Below are 13,857 nucleotides of genomic sequence, written 5' to 3'. Positions count from 1 at the left end.
TCTTCTCTTCCTTTCTACCTCCATTCCTCTTTCAAGTATTATCTATCTACAAGTGTAATGCGATTGGCACGTGAGGTGCCCTGGGAGATACTAAGCAGTGGGAATGTATTAGAGGAGATGCACAGGGACAGTGCATGTAAACAGTACTTGTTTGGAATTTGTGTTCCAATGTCAACAGGCTCTGTATAGCCTATAGTTTCCTAACCATACAATCACGGTGTTATGAACCTATTTCATTGGACTTTTGCAGGGGTTAAATGAGAAGATTTTAATGACTTAATATAATGTCCAATACAAAAGAAATAATTTTATGTTAGTGCACAGACAGAATTTAAGGGTTCCTCAATTTTTATTTATTCCTGTGATATATTTGGATCAGTTATTCAGAATCCATTTGATTTTAAATTCACTTCTTGTTTCTGCAACTTATTAAAAGACTTTACAGGTAAAAGCAGAGAATTAAGAGTAAATGGGTCCATATGTTGTAGATACCAAAATATGACGCTTCCTTGGCGTTCATTTATTCCACAAATACTCATTCAGTGCCTGCTAGGTATGTATCTAGGTCTGTGCTGGAGCTGAGGATGTAATAGTAAACGGTAAAGGAATTCAGGACTTCTTGAGTTTAGCAGGAAGATGACTTAGGATGGAAGGGATGTGTATAAAAATCAGGATTAGGTTTTCCCTGGTGGCGCAGTGGTTGAGAGTCCGCCTGCCGATGCAGGGGACACGGGTTTGTGCCCCGGTCCGGGACGATCCCACATGCCGCGGAGCGGCTGGGCCCGTGAGCCATGGCCGCTGAGCCTGCGCGTCCAGAGCCTGTGCTCCACAGCAGGAGAGGCCACAACAATGAGAGGCCTGCGTACCACACACACAAAAAAAGAACTGTCAAAACACTGATCATGGTGGTTTTCTTTCTGGTAGGAGAAAGGGATTGAAATACGTAATCTTTTAGCTCTCAAATGTTGACCTCACTTTTTTTTAAAAAAAACTGTCTCATTTATTTTCAAATGTTCTTGTTGTAGATACTGTCAATTAACTAGTCCACTATCCATCCCAACAACCGTCCTTTATATCAGCCTCTATCACAGAGGCTGGAGAAAAAGCACCTCCTTCCCAGCTTCTGCCACAACAGGGGTAGCCGTGGGACTCCATTCTGGTCAGTGTGTTATAAGCAGAAATCTGCCGGCACTGTGTCTTCCACTTCCTCCCTCTTCCTGCCTGGAACACAGAGGATTCTTGGAGATGCCACAGCCATCACTAAAATGTCATTAAGTCACAGTACCAGACCCAGATGACTTGTTACTGTACCTCTTGTTCCGTGAGACTAACAACCCCCCTTGTATTTGGTTAAAACAATGTAGGTGAATTTCTGTGTAACCCTAATTAAGGCCAGTATCTGCTAGTTTCCAGCCATTCTTCTAAGGACTAAAGATCCTGCAGTTATATTTCACTGTGGGCCAATCTGTTGCCTAAATTTGTTTCTGTTTTCTAACAATAAACTATAGGAGATAATGTCTTTCCACAGCCCAACAACGTAAGGGCTTCTACCTCGACTGAGATTACCACAATGCTGAAATCCTCTGTGTTAAATGTTCCCTGTGACCAAAGCAATGATAACCTCTACCTGAATACACATGTAGGTTCTGGTGTTTCATATATCTCTTTAGACTACGTGCTCTTGACATTGCATAAAAGGATAAAGAGGAAAGCAGCCCTATCGAGGACTGCCTCAGAAGGAGGATTCTACAATGCAATTCTTAGATAGCTGAGAAACATTAAGGGACTGCAGAAAGTTTCAGCTGAAAAAGAAGTAACAATAAAGTCAAACATATTCATCAAAGTGTGTTGAATAAATGGGATATGGTTCAGAGCAACACTTTTGAAAAGGAAGGAGTAGAAGCTGTGTGTGTGTATATGTGTGTGTGTGTGTGTGTGAGAGAGAGAGAGAGAGAGAGAATGCTTTGAGAGAACTACTGAGGCACATGCAAAAGAAAGAACAAAAAGGCAGGAAAAGAAGGGAAGAAAGAACAAAAAAAGGAAAGGTAGGAGAAAAGGGAGGATGATGGGAGAAAGAAATTAATAGGAGAGGAAAGCCAGCCAACAGAGCAAAGGAAAGGTGAGAAAACAATCCACATGGACAGGATACCCACTGTGGTAGACAGTGCTTTCCTGGACCTCTCTCATCACATCCTCACCACCACTCCAAAGAGGGAGATGCCATTATCTCTATTCTGAGTTAAGGAGGCAGCCTTAGAGAGGGGAATCAACTTGCTCGTGGTCTCATGGTGGCTGAAGGACCCGTATGGGATCCAAAGCCCAGGAATTCTATAGAACTCTGCACTCTGTGCAATCCCTGTAAGGACACTGACCAAGGAGCTCTGAAAATGTGTTAGTTTATTAAGTGAATCTTTACTAAGCACCTACAGAATGTCCTGGAGATACACCATTGGGAGAAAAAAATAAATCCTCTGCTGTCTTGAGCTGAAATCTAGAAAGGGGAGACAATTTAATAGTTACGATGATGCTAATAGCTATGGAAAAAATTAAGCCGGGTAGGGGATACAGAATGTACCCAGGTTTTGGGTGAAGATTATTCTTTATATAGGGAAATTGGGAAGAGTTCAATGATAAGTCAGAACTTGAACAGAAATCTAATATAAACAAAGGAAGTGAGCTATGAGGCCATCCTGGGAAAAAAATTCTAGGGAGGCACAATAGCAAGAGAAAAAGCCCTGGGGCTTTTAACAGCTTGGGTCAACAGAGTAGCAGGAAAATAGAAACCTACCTGCACATGTATACATGTACATGTATAACTGAATCACTTTGCTGAACACCCGAAACTAACACAACATTGTTAATCAACTATATTCCATTATAAAATAAAAATTAAAAGAAACCAAAATCACAAAAAATAGTTTCTATACACAGTTAGTTAGGATAAGGCTTCTATGATATTCCATTCTATGAAATGTCTACATTAAATTTGTTAAGGAAAAAAAACTATAATAGTAATTTACACTCAACGTGTGTGGTCAGTTCAATTACAGCTAGTTAGTGGTGAAAGCATTATCAGGAAATACTATAAAATGTATAAAGTATATAAAATGCTCCAAGAACAACTGAGTTGGAAAGAGAATGGGTCAGAGAAGTTATTACAAAAAAATGTTTGCATGAGTCTTGAAGAATACCTGCTAGTGAATCAGGTTCTGTTGCTTCTAGAATAAACTACAGAGAAGAAATAACAAGCAGAGTTATCCACTAGAATCTGAGGCAGAAAAAAAGCTCCTTGGTATTGGGTCAGGTCATATTTTGTGTTTTTGTTCCATTTCCTACTTGAAGGGTTTCCATATTGTGATGAATCTGTGCGTGGCTGTAATGGGGGCTTCCATCTGTGATCCTGGAAGAGACAGGTCCTGGAGCATAAGCCTGGTTGGTCACTCATTGCCTTGGGAGGAAACTCAATTCAAACCCTGGGCAGAAGGACATCCATATAGCACAACAGATAATCTCCTCAAGACCAGCTGCTCTTTGTTGTTTGGACATGGAATAGGACCCAAATTACAGAATTTGGGACCAGCTCTGTCCTGGGTGCCACATACTGTTTTCCTTCCTGGCAAGAACAATTGATGTAGCCTTTTCTGTAACAGCCGTGCCAATATGACACAATAGAAGAACGGGCCCATCGAATGTGGACCAGGGTTTTTGGTGACTACAGCCCTTGTTGAAATTAACTCTTGTTAATTAGAATCAAATTCCAAGAAGCTTACCTTCTGATTTCCATGCATTTCCTGTTTCTCCCTATGCCTCTCTCCCCCAGACCCATGACTCTACCAGATACCATTTCCCAGAAGTTAGCTTCCTGAGAGGAGAAGCACATGGGATTCTTCTCTGCATCCCAACTGCTTAGCAGAAAGTTGGGCACATAACAGCTACTCAGTATGTTTATAGAAGAGAATTGAAACATGTTTTGAGGGTCAAACCAGCCTGAGTTTGGTTGGTTTTGTTAAAAGATAAATGATAGACATTTCACAGAATCCCAGCTACTACTCTGTTTTTGGGAATTAAAAAAAATAGGAAAAAATGATGGGCATTTTGGGGGGAATTCAAAGAAGAAGAAGACGTGATTCTAGGAAGAGCACTTCACAATCTACAGGGAGAGTCAAAACAGAAGCATATGAGGATGCAAATGGCAATGCTGGATTTGAGTAATGGTTCCAGCACAACAGAAGAACAACACTAGACAGGTCACCTTCTATTGCCAAGTAAATGGAAAAACAATAAGTGCTGTCGAAGTTCAGAGGAGGGAGCGATTTTTGTCTTATTATACAGTCAGAAAAAGATATAGGGGTTGGGATGGAGGAGAGATACTTGACCTGGCTCTTGAAGGAATGGGTAAGATATCTACAGATTGAAGAGAGGGGAGAAGGTAGAATAGAATTGGCTTAAGTAAAATACAGAGGAGGGGCATCCACCTGCAGAATGTGTGCCTTGGAGAACAGGACAGGGTGGTTAGAGCAGAGTGGGCATGCCCAAAGGATTAGCAAGAGAAAATGGGGAAAACCGAGGTGGGAACCATATTATCCAGGAACTCTAGGGGCAATCTGAAACATTTTTCTTAAATACACTTTGAGGAGGCCATAGGTCTTTGTCTTGACACTGAAAGAAATTAAAACGAGAAATGGATGCATGACATTATTTCACTTGCAGCCTGATTTAGCAATGTTGTTTCTAGTTTGCCTCTGCTGCTGCTTTTCCTAATTTCCTCACTGCACAAAGAAAATAAATAAATAAGTGTACTATAGTCTTATTTATCCTTCTTTGGTCATTTCTTTACCAGGCAGATGGTCAATTAAGAGCACTAAACAATGACACTGTTTTCTCTGTAAACATTTTTTTCTAATAGCCTAACAAATGTAAGCCTGTGCTGCCATACTGCTGAATACCATCTTGACTTTCTAATTACAAAGAACCGTGTCTTGATAGTTACAATTACAGCTGTAACAATGATGCCAGGCCCTGAACAATACCGTTAGAGGCAAAGTGCTTATCTGAATATTCACAAATAAAGGCTGAAATTTATGCCAGAGATGTAGATGGAGGTTAAACAATTGGGAGGGAAAAAAATAAAGGTTGAAAACACTGGTTTAATGACACAGATGTGAATTTGAATCCAATGACTCTGAAAAGAGGAAAAAAAAAAAAACTTGAAAAGGTGCTGTTTTCTTCTGTTTTAGTTATCAATAGGTTAAGGGATAGTTCAACTTAGCATGCTAATACCTCGAATGTTGATATTTGGCTACACTTTAGTATTTTCAAAGCATACTATCTTTTAAAGTGGATTTTTGTAAGGTGCAAAGGAGTATCTCCATGTTAAAAGAGAACCATTCTTCAATCAGCCAACCCATCAATGAAATAATATACAATTTTCGAGCAGCTAGTATATATGTCCAGTACTATTTTAATGAAGGCTTTATAACACAGTGATTAAGCTCCCTAGCGCTTTGAAGTCAGATGAATAGGGATCAAGAATTGTGTTCTGCCTCAGTTTCCTCATCTGTAAAATGGAAATAATAATGGCCATACTTATATAACTGTTACCACTGAGTTGTAGTGAGGTTTAAAGAGTAGATATAAAGCATGCAATATGGTGATTGCTATAGTAAGTATTTACGATAGTGCAGCACGTGTTGTTATTACTGGAAAACAGGCTTCGGAATGAGTTTTTCAAATCCTGGAATAGGGAAGCAAAGGCGAATGTCTAGTGAGAGGGCGTCTACTTCAAGGACACCAGTGTCACTCAGTATCTCTGGGTGAGTCCACAGTCTTTCCATAACTCATCACCAAGAAGCATGATTACTTCACTTAATGGCATGATTGGACCAATCCAGAACTGCACTTTGCCATTAACAGCATTTAAAAATTTCAATTGGGAATTTCCTTTCCAGCTCAGGGCTGAGAGTTAACATTGGGATTTATCAATGCTATTATGTCTTATTTTCTTTTTCTTCAAATTATTGACAATCTACTATAGTACTAAGTCACGAAGTGGCCTAAAAAACATAAACACAGTCATGTCCCCAGCCCTGGGTGGAGTAAAAAAATGTCCTTGTTTATTAGCCTCATTGTTTATTTAAAATAATACCCACAATAACTTATACTTAATTGTGCACTGTATACATGCCATGGCTAAGCCTGTTACGTGTAAAAACTTTAGTCCTCCCAAAAACTTTATAAAAGAGTTAATATTTTATTCATTTTATAGATGAGTAAATCAAAGCAGACTTTATGTAACTTGGTCAAAGTCAAATCATAAATAAGTGACCATAGATTTTTAACTCTCATGAGCACATTTACAATATGAGAATATATAAAGGCCCAAAAGCAAATAGACGAAGACTTAGGCTTACTACATATGTTAAAACGTCAACACTTAGTTCTAGGTTTGGATATGCTCATTCACATTATGAGGAAGGCTTCCCCCCTACTAATGATGTCCAGTTCACATGCACACAGCTGTCACAGTGAGCTGCAGAAGTTGCCCATCTAATCACATTCTCTCTTCCGTTAAAGCTGTCACTGGCTTCCCCATTTGTATAGGATAAAGGCCAAGTCCTTTAGCTTTGGCACAACTGATCCCTGTGATCTAATCCTCACCTCACCTCTGAACATGCCTTCCTCACTTTCAAGCTGAGAATTGCAGTTCTGTGAACAGACCCTGCTGCTTCACACCTTCTTGCCTTTGTCCCTGCTTCCTGGATGCCCAGGACGAAGGACAAACATCATTTTCGTTACAGACTTGCCTTAAGCCCACCAGGTGGCACAGTGCACACCATCAACATGTGTCCCCCATCATCACTCAACACATCTGAGTTCTGGTATTGCACAATTTATTTCCTTGGTTTTCTCCCTTTATTAGACTTTTAAACTCCTATACAATAGAAAATCTGTCTTAATGGCTGTTTTATCTCTAGCATCTAGATCCATGCAAATAAACACTCAGTGAATGTTGAGTGAATGTAAAAGATGAGAAAGAAAAGTCTTTAAAGGATCCCAGGAGAAGAACATAGAAAACCTCACCCAGCCTCACTGACTTAAATAGTCAGCTGAAAAGTGTAACTGAGCCACGACACTCTCCTTGTTGATCTACAATAAGCATTTGGAGTAATAACCTTTCCTTTGTCCCTTCTTTTCTCCCACTGAATTAGAGATCTGTAGATGGGCCCTCACAGTTACATGCTTTAGAATCTGATGGGATAAGGTGTGGATAGAGACCATTATCTTTGAGATATTGCCTTTTCAGAGATTTTATGAAGTTAGAGAACTCATGAACTGTCTTGCCAGGCCTTGGATTAGCAGGGCATACGGTTGTCTCTTCAGGTATGAGATTGTAAGCTCCATGACACCAAGATCTATGTCTAATTCATCTGGGTTTGAATCCACCGTGTGAACCATGCCGAACAACTGTCAAATGCACGTGTGGGTTAGGTAACCGATTATTGAGGAGAGAGAAAATAACCTGTTGGGTGGGTATGGTGATTCAGATTCTGTTTATGCAAAGAATGATCTTGAGTCCTTACGTTTTCCAAATTCACAACAGAAATAGAACTCCATGGGAAGAGAAACTAACTCTGAGGTTTTTATCCTGAATGACCGAGCATACACGGTGGTAGTTACCAAAATGGAAAGACGAGGAGAAGAATAGTTTGGGTTCAGTTCAGTTTGGCCATGTTCATTCTGAGACATTTATTAGACATTCAAAGGGAGATACTGAGTAGACAGATGGCTATCTGAGTCTGGGGCTCACGGGAGACATCAAGTTTAGAGATGTCAATCAGGGTGTCAGTAACATGGCATTTGCAGCCATAGGACTGGATGTGATGACCTACGGACTTCGTGAAGACAGAGGAGGTGTGTAAGGCTGAGAACTGGAGCACTGAAAAAGTTTAGAGGTTGAGAGGAAGAGAAAAGTCCATCAGAGGAATCTAAGAAGTATTAATCAATAAGGTAGGAGAGAGTGATATTGAGGTAGAAAGTTCCAAGGAGGGAGTGATCAGCTGTGTCAAATGCTGCAGAATTGTCAAGTGAGATAAGGTCTGAGAATTAAATGCTGGATTGAGCAATGTGGAAAAATTCCAAAATTTAGATGACTATGGTTTACTTAATACAGAATACATAATAATTGACTTCTTTTTTTTTGATAAGTCATCCTTCTAGCTGCTGTGCTTTTTCCTTGAGTACCACCCTTTCAGTCTGTGCAGTGAAGAGACTTCCCCATGTTTCTGGTGGGGGCTTAAACCTCAAGGAACTGAAGCAAGGATCACACATCATTAAGGAAAGGTCAGTTCCCAGGCATAAATTGTTATTTTTTCCCTCCCATTTCCATATTACAAAGGTGCCTCAGGCTTCCTGGAGTTTCTATTAAGAATTCCAAATCTCCCAGCAATGATTTTTAAATACTCGCTTTCCCTAAGACAGTTCTCTTTAGCTTGACTCATCCCCACAACATAGTCAGGGACCTTCAATCACGGTAGAAGTCTTTTATCACTCTGACTCTACTCCATCCTGTACACAATCTCTAGATTAACCTTTCCAGAACAATGCATTCATAATGGTAATAGCTATAATTAATCTACTGTATATTATCTTCCTTAATCTCATGCACATAATAGGCACCCAAATATTTCTCATGTGGTTTGAAATTAGGTAATTTTAAAAAGTGCATTCTTAAATCGCTTCCTTTTGATTAGTAAGATTCATTTTATTTTTGTTCTCTCTGCCTAGCTATTTTTAAATATAATGAGAGAACAGTATCTCTAGATAGTGTGTGAAAGCATTTTAATACTTTAATAATTCCATATAATTCAAAATGATCTTTTCCCTCCCATACTTTACAGTAAATAATAAGCACATAGATGAAAAATACGTGTTTTGTATCCAAGGAAAGAGCTATTAAGTATTACCAAAAGATGGAGAACATTTTTATCTTAAGTCAGCCACATAAATACCCATTAATTTTTTTAATGATTTTATTTGGTTGATGGAGTATTACATCTCCAAATTACATAGTTTAGATTTCCCATTACACGCTCCTTACAGATCATATGCACATTCACAAAGTTATACAGAAGATTCTACGATGGGAAGGAGCCAATTTTCATTTTCTCTGTTCTTGTTTGAAGAACCCAAACTGTTAAAGGGATAAAGCGCTCAGAAGTGCCTGTTCCAGGTTAATTGTCTCAAATTGCTCATTTAAAGCACCATTATAGTACAGCAAAACCAGTTAATCTGCTCTGAGGCTTCCTTTTTTATGACCGTAGCTACATTTGGTGAAATGGCACCTTTGGCAACCACCCAAACTGGATAAAATTGCCATTTTTCTTGGAACCTGGAAAGAATAACACATGTTTTGAAATCACTTCATATCGTGTGGCTCTAAATGGTAAGCTGAATGTTAGTCTTGCTCTGGAATTCACTCACTTCGGCAGCTTCTGATCGGACCCTAAATTTCCTTTGCTTTACCGATGTGAGTCAGTGAGGTGCTTTTGCGCGCAATACATAGGTAGGAGTTGGGGGGAGGGTGCGGAGGAAACTAGCAAGAGAAATCGTGGCAATATTTTTAAACATCACAACCGTATAAGAAAATGATGTGTCCCTGCACTGACACTTGTGCACAACTTTCAGCTGATGGTACCTTTATTATTGGAAACACTGTAGTTTGAGAGCCTCTTCAATGTCGACATAACTAGCAGGTGCCGCGATCATAATGGTAAAAACATTCACTTATTAATCAGCGCACATAATTCCTCTCTAATGCTGTCAATTTAAGATGGCAACCTGATTTTTTTTTTTTTTTTGGAGTGGGGAGGAGGGTCAACAATTTAATGAATCTCGTCTGCATTTTAATTCCAACCTAATAATATGCCTCCGGCTCTTTTCCCTCCCTCACTCTGAGAACATTTGTCTGGATCCTGCTATGAAGCACAATGGGATATTTACCTTCCTACCTCAGTTATGCATTTAGGATGGGGAAACAGCCAGATAGCCAGACCCCCCAACCCAAGTAGAACTAATGTTAACCTGTCACCAGCCCTCACTGGCATCATCCTCAAATTCCCTCAAATTCCATTTGTTTGTATAGTCTCCTCCTTCCCTGATTCTGACACTGTAGTGCATTGCAGGTTTCTTTTATTAAACACCACTGGGACCCAGACTCAGAAATGTGCAGTATGTTGACATAGTTAAAATAAATAAATACAACCCATTGCCAGAAATACTTAAAAATTCATCTAAATGTGCTCCTGTCAGAGATGATTTGTTTTCATCCAAACAAGGAGGACTGATGGCTTCAGGATGGACTGGGTAGAGAGACTCCATCTTCTCATTCACTCCTTCATTCATTCATGCCTTCATTCATTTCCTTATAAAAAAGCAACCTGCCACCCCTTGCTCGCTATGTCAAATGTAAACAGAATAGACTTTGTTATTAGGAGAGATGTGACTCCAAGTGTCTGAGCTGCAGAGTGACAGCCGGCTCCTCTCTGAATTTCAGGCAGCCTCTGTCACTTGCCTTGACAATGAAGGAAGTTAATATATTCATGACATTACCACACATGCATTCGCAATTCACAGCATATTGTATTGTTTACCCCTGTTCTTTTGTACTACTGCATGTAGTAATTTGCCTTCTAGCAACAGAAAAATTCCTCAACTTTAAATTTTACCCTCACTTTATTTACCCTTAATAGAAAAACCACTGCTTCCTGGCCCATCCGTGGTTGGCAAGACCACCTTTCTGCAGCATTGCAAACAGATAAATGTCAGATTTTACATTTTGATCAGATGTGTCTACAGTCATTTCCTATACATATTCCTCATCTTTTGCCTCCCACGCCTTCCTTTGGCAGTCATTGCCGCCCTTCCTGTGTATTCTTAGCACATTTGGTACTAGGTGGCCAGCTCTTATAAGGGAGAGGACAGCAGTGAGAGTGAGAGGAGAGTGGCATGGATTAGGAGTCATACTCTCACAATAGGGGCAATGCTGGTGAAAACGAGGAGTGTCCTGAAACTCTGCTGTTTCACCATTTACATTCAAGATGCCCAGGGTGCTCCTTGTTTTCATCCACAGTAACACCTCCTTTGGTTTATTCATCATTCCCACTGGACTGCACACACTTCCCCACATGCATGGATCCCTACCACTCATTTAAAACCCATCTATGGGACACTGCTCACTCAGCCTCATTGGTCTAACTTACTTATTCTGAAGGGGTGCAAACTTGTAATAATGTTGGATACTTAGACAGATGGTTTTGCTATGGTGGGTACTGGGTAGAGTGAGTTGTTATTCTCAGATACTGCACTATTGTTCTTCAGAATTTTGCTGTTGGGGACCAGAATTGAAAGGTGCTCTAATGGATTAGAGCAACTTTGTAGAGATGGTCTGGAGGAGGCAAGCAGTCTGAGTTAGCAAAACATATTAGCTGTTTCATTTTCCTCACAGTGATGAGCTGTCTGCATTCCAATGCATGTCACACAATTCCCGGGCTGAGAGAGGCTGTGAGGGTGTCACTCAGTCCAATGGCCTGCCTTTGAGTAGAATCATATTAAAAAACACCCTATGTTAAAAGTCTTCAAGACAACCTATGCCCCTAAGTCCAAATGAATGTTGAAACCCTTTCTTAAACTAGACACGATCTTGTCTGCAATTTAAAAGCATCTCCTGTTCTGTTAGAGAGAAAGCATTTGGTTGTTCTTTATATTCAAACACTTTTCACACTTGAGAATTATAATTAAGTTACATTCTCTCAAATTCTGCTGCTCTTAGAGAGTAGGCTATATAATTCAGAGTTTACTTCGGTAATCTCCTGGTTTCTTTGTACTAGTTATTTTTTGTTTGTTTATTTTTCTTTTTATTTCTAATACTCTAGGATGTGGGTCAAAAAAGATCTTGCTGTGATTTATGTCAAAGAGTGTTCTTCCTATGTTTTCCTCTTAGAGTTTTATAGTGTCCAGTCTTACGTTAAGGTCTTTAATCCATTTTGAGTTTATTTTTGTGTATGGTGTTAGGGAGTGTTCTAATTTCATTCTTTTACATGTAGCTGTCCAGTTTTCCCAGCACTACTTATTGAAGAGCCTGTCTTTTCTCCATTGTATATCCTTGCCTCCTTTGTCATAGATTAGTTGACCATAGGTTCGTGGGTTTATCTCTGGGCTTTCTATCCTGTTCCATCGATCTACATTTCAGTTTTTGTGCCAGTACCATATTGTCTTGATTACTGTAGCTTTATAGTATAGTCTGAAGTCAGGGAGTCTGATTTCTCCAGCTCTGCTTTTCCCTTAAGATTGCTTTGGCTATTTGGAATCTTTTGTGTCTCCATACAGATTTTAAGATTTTTTTTTCTAGTTCTGTAAAAAATGCCATTGGAAATTTGATAGGGATTGCATTGAATCTGTAGATTGCTGTGGGTAATATAGTCATTTTCACAATATTGATTCGTCCAGTCCAAGAACATGGTATATCTCTCCATCTGATTGTGTCATCTTTGATTTCTTTCTTGAGTGTCCTATAGTTTTCTGAGTACAGGTCTTTTACCTCCTTAGGTAGGTTTATTCCTAGGTATTTGATTCTTTTTGTTGCAGTGAACAAATTGGAATTGTCTCCTTAATTTCTCTTTCTGATATTTTGTTGTTAGTGTGTAGGACTGGAAGAGACTTTTGTGCATTAGTTTTGTATGCTGCAACTTTACCAAATTCATTGATTAGCTCTAGTAGTTTTCTGGTGGCATCTTTAGGATTATCTACGTATAGTATCAAGTCATCTGCAAACAGTGACAGTTTTACTTCTTCTTTTCGGATTTTTGTATTCCTTTTATTTCTTTTTCTTCTCTGATTGCTGTGGCTAGGACTTCCAAAACTATGTTGAATAATAGTGGCAAGAGTGGACATCCTTGTCTTGTTCCTGATCTTAGAGGAAATGCTTTCAGTTTTTCACCATTGAGAATGATGTTTGCTGTGGGTTTGTCATATATGGCCTTTATTATGTTGAGGTAGGTTCCCTCTATGTCCACTTTCTGGACGGTTTCTATCATTAATGGATGTTGAATTTTGTCAGAAGTTTTTTCTGCATCTATTGAGATGATCTTATGGTTTTTCTCCTTCAATTTGTTAATATGGTTTATCACATTGAATGATTTGCGTATATTGAAGAACCCTTGCATTCCTGGGATAAACCCCACTTGATCATGGTGTATGATCCTTTTAATGTGTTGTTGGCTTCTGTTTGCTAGTGTTTTGTTGAGAATTTTTGTATCTATGTTCATCAGTGATATTGGTCTGTAATTTTCTTTTTTGGTGATACCTTTGTCTGGTTTCGGTATCAGGGTGATGGTGGCTTTGTAGAATGAGCTTGGGAGTATTCTTTCCTCTGCAATTTTTGGAAGAGTTTGAGAAGGATGCATGTTAGCTCTTCTCTAAATGTTTGATGGAATTTACCTGTGAAGCCATCTGGTCCTGGACTTTTGTTTGTTGGAAGATTTTTAATCACAGTTTCAATTTTATTACTTGTGCTTGGTCTGTTCATATTTTCTATTTCTTCCTGGTTCAGACTTGGAAGGTTATACCTTTCTAAGTATTTGTCTATTTCTTCCAGGTTGTCCATTTTATTGGCATAGAGTTACTTGTAGTAGTCTCTTATGATGCTTTGTATTTCTGCGGTGTCTGTTGTAACTTCTCCTTTTTCATTTCTAATTTTATTGATTTGAGTCCTCTCCCTCTTTTTCTTGATGAGTCTCGCTAAAGGTTTATCAATTTTGTTTCTCTTCTCAAAGAACAAGCTTTTAGTTTTATTGATCTTTG

At 39.2% G+C, this 13,857-nt stretch overlaps 2 long non-coding RNA genes across 2 annotated transcripts in view; one reads left to right on the top strand and one right to left on the bottom strand.

Annotated features, from left to right (window-relative positions):
* Positions 1-13,857, bottom strand: part of LOC125960772 (uncharacterized) — a 423,385-nt gene that overhangs the window by 241,839 nt on the left and 167,689 nt on the right. The window lies entirely within an intron of this gene.
* LOC117196937 (uncharacterized) overlaps positions 1-13,857 on the top strand; it is a 61,540-nt gene that overhangs the window by 1,382 nt on the left and 46,301 nt on the right. The gene's annotated exons all lie outside the window — the stretch shown is intronic.

This window comes from Orcinus orca, chromosome 13, assembly GCF_937001465.1.
Source record: "Orcinus orca chromosome 13, mOrcOrc1.1, whole genome shotgun sequence".
NCBI lineage: Eukaryota > Metazoa > Chordata > Mammalia > Artiodactyla > Delphinidae > Orcinus > Orcinus orca.
The sequence above is the reverse complement of the archived record's forward strand: the minus strand, read 5'-3'. Positions and strand labels throughout refer to the sequence as shown.